This window comes from Chenopodium album, chromosome 14 (assembly GCF_948465745.1).
Source record: "Chenopodium album chromosome 14, dcCheAlbu1.1, whole genome shotgun sequence".
NCBI lineage: Eukaryota > Viridiplantae > Streptophyta > Magnoliopsida > Caryophyllales > Amaranthaceae > Chenopodium > Chenopodium album.
Genome location: NC_137847.1, coordinates 33979523 through 33983087, shown reverse-complemented (window position 1 = coordinate 33983087; position 3565 = coordinate 33979523). Strand labels below are relative to the sequence as shown.

General features: G+C 40.6%; 1 non-coding gene across 1 annotated transcript; it reads left to right on the top strand.

Annotated features, from left to right (window-relative positions):
* The first annotated feature begins 3196 nt into the window (after positions 1 to 3196).
* LOC145580374 (small nucleolar RNA R71) lies at positions 3197 to 3302 on the top strand. Its single transcript, XR_014099433.1, has one exon. It is a non-coding gene; the product is annotated as a small nucleolar RNA R71 (small nucleolar RNA).
* The last annotated feature ends 263 nt before the right edge of the window (positions 3303 to 3565 follow it).

Sequence of the window (3565 nt, the reverse complement as noted above, 5' to 3'; positions counted from 1 at the left end):
GGCATCTTTTTGAAGAAGATCATTGAGGGGCTTTGCAATAAGAGAGAAATCCTTAATGAATCTTCTATAAAACCCGGCATGTCTTAAGAAAGATCTAACTCCTTTCACATTAACCGGAGGTGGAAGCTTCTCAATAACCTCAATTTTTGCTTTGTCCACCTCTATCCCTTTGTGAGAAATCTTATGGCCAAGGACTATGCCTTCCTACACCATGAAGTGACACTTCTCCCAATTCAAAACCAAGTTCACCTTCTCACACCTTGCCAAACATTTCTCAAGGTTTTCAAGACATGCCTCAAATGAAACACCTCCTACGGAGAATTCATCTATAAACACTTCCATTTCCTCCTTCAACATATCTCAAAATATACTCATCATGCATCTTTGAAATGTTGCGGGAGCATTACAAAGGCCAAACGGCATTCTCCTATAAGCAAACGTACCATATGGACAAGTAAAGGTTGTTTTCTCTTGGTCATTCGGGTGGATAGGGATTTGGGAAAACCCCTAATAACCATCAAGAAAACAATATAACTTGTGCCTCGTTAGTCTCTCAAGCATTTTATCAATGAAAGGAAGGGGGAAGTGATCTTTCTTGGTGGATGTGTTTAGACGTCTATAGTCTATACACATCCTCCATCTCGTGACCGTCCTTGTCAGAATGAGCTCACCTTTCTCATTCTCAACGACGGTCATGCCTCCCTTCTTTGGGACAACATGGGAGAGACCCACCTAGAACTCGAGATGGGGAATATAATTCCCGCATCCAAAAGTTTGGTGATCTCCTTCTTCACTACTTCTCCAATTTGGGGGTGTAGCTGTCGTTGTCTATCAATAGAAGGTAGAGCACCCTCCTCAAGGGTTATGTGATGTGTACATAAGGCGGGGCTTGTACCCTTGAGGTCATCAATGGTATAACCCAAAGCACCTTGGTGCTTTCTCAAAACATCACACAACTCTTGATCTTGGCGCTCACTCAAAGAAGAGCTAACAATCACGGGATAGGTGGAGTTGGGTCCCAAGAATTCATACCTAAGTTGTGATGGAAGAGGTTTGAGCTTAACCATTGGCACACCTTTACCTTCCTTTGATGTAGCCACTTACAACGTTTCTTGGCTAGAAATGCTCATGCACATTTGCTCTTCAACATCCTCAAGGCTTCCATTGAGCACATCTTCATACATAGCCATATCCTTGCTAGGAGCACCTATCTTTTCCTTATTCAACAAAACATTCTCAAGAGCATCGTTAGAAGTGAGTAATATCTCGTGCATAGAAGATACAACATGATCAAAAGAATCAATCAACATGCAATTTTCTAAAGAAGAACTTGGATACTTCATACTATCATTCAAGTCAAATTCTATCACCTCATCCCCTACTTTGAGTGAAATTTTAGCACTTTTCACATCTATCATAGCACCCGAAGTAGCAAGGAATGGTCTCCCAAGAATGATAGGAACGCTAGCATCTTCGACCATCTCAAGCACCACAAAGTCCACCAGAATAAAAAATTTCCCAACCCTCAAAGGACATCCATTACCATACCCTTAGGAAACTTAATTTACCTATCGGCCAATTGCAAAGTGATGTTAGTAGATAAGAGTTCCCCTAGCTCAAGTCTTTGGTATACCGAATATGGCATAAGGCTAACACTAGCTCCTAGGTCACAAAAGGCATTCTCAATTTGCATTTTGTAAATGGTGCAAGGGATGGAAAGGTTTCCGGGGTCTATTAGCTTAGGTGGCATCTTTTTCATTATGATTACACTACAATTCTCGGTCAAGTTCACCGTCTCTACACCATCACAAGTCCTGATACCGCTCAAAATGTCTTTGAGGAATTTTGCGTAGTTGGGCATTTGGGTGACAACTTCGGTAAATGGTAGAGAAAGGTGAAGTTGCTTAAGCATGTTAATGAATCTTCTTAATTGCTCGTTTAACTTGTGTCTCATGAATTTTTGTGGATAAGGAAGATTGGGTTTCACAATTTCTTTCTCCACTCTCACCTCACTAGGCTTCTCAATCTCAACCTCACTTAAAGATGCACCATCTTTCTCACCTTCTATCAAAACCTCTTTTGTGGCCTTCTTGGTCTCACTCTTCCTAGGCAAACTCTCCTCAAGAACCTTACCACTCCTTGTGACAATAGCATTGACTGGTCTAGGCCTTGGGAAGGTAAAGAAGAAGGAGTAGCATGGTCTTTCAAAGCATTAGCAAGTTGAGAAATTTGGTTTTTAAGTATCTTATTATGAGTCATCATTTCATTAAATTTCTTGTCCCTTACGGCCATGTAAGTGTTCAAAAACTTTGTTTGATTTTCAATGATTTCTTCCGAATTGGTCTTATGAGAAGAAGAAGAGGTTTGAACATAGGAATTATCATTTTGGCCCTTTGGAGCAAATCCGGGTGGGGGACCTCTTTGAGCGTTATTTTGAAAATTTCCCCTACTTTGATTGTTCCAATTACCTCTACCTTGATTATGGTTACCATAACCTTGGTTATGATTACCATAATTTTTGTTATTATTTTGGCCACTATAACCTTGGTTGTTATAGTTACCTCGGGAATTTTGGTTCCTATGGTTCCTATTACCTTGGTTGTAGTTGTCAAAATTGCCATGGTTGTTGTAATTCCTATTCCATTGACCTCTCTGATTCTCAAACCTAGAATCACTATTATTTGACACATAGTTCACATGCTCATTCACATTTCCATCTTGATCATCACAAACATCCATACATGCATGAGGGCAATTAGAAACATCATGATCATACGATCCACAATCATCACAAAACAAGCATCCACTAGGCATGTTACTAGAAGAGGGAGGGGGTTGAGAATTAGAAGACATACCACTCTCCTTAGATTGGGAGGGAAGACTTGAAACTTGGTAGGAAGCACTTTCCAACATTGCCTTGATAGCAGACATCTCCTTCCCCAAGTTTCTCATTTGTGAGGATAGATTGTTGATTGCATTTAGATGATCAACGAAGTAAACCGAAGACCTACTCTTGCTAGATGACTCTCTTTCTCCATCATTCCAATATCTATAATACCTCACTACGTCTTCAATTATGTCTACCACTTCCTCTTCTGTTTTGTTCGTGATAGGACCTCCGGCTCCTCCATCTAAACATGATTTTCCTTGAGGACTAAGACCTCCATAGAAAATTTGAATAATTTGGTAGGTAGGAATTCCGTGGTGAGCACATTCTCTTTGATACTCTTTGTATCTCTCCCATGCTTCATAGAGACTCTCACTAGGATTTTGCATGAAACCTTGAATCAAAGCTCCAGCCTCCCCCATTTTCTTTTGTGGATAGAAACGGGATAGAAACTCCTTGGTCACTTCATCCCATGTCCTTAGGGAATTCGGCTTCACCTCCTTCTCTAGCCATTCCAAGGCACGCCCTATGAGTGAAAAGGGAAAAACTTGAGGCGGATGAATTCTTGGGAAATCCCATTCACCTTGATATTATTGCAATACTTTTTGAAATCCTTTAGATGATTTAGCGGGCTTTCATGCTTGGCCCCACTAAATTGTCGCCTCTCTATCAAAGTGA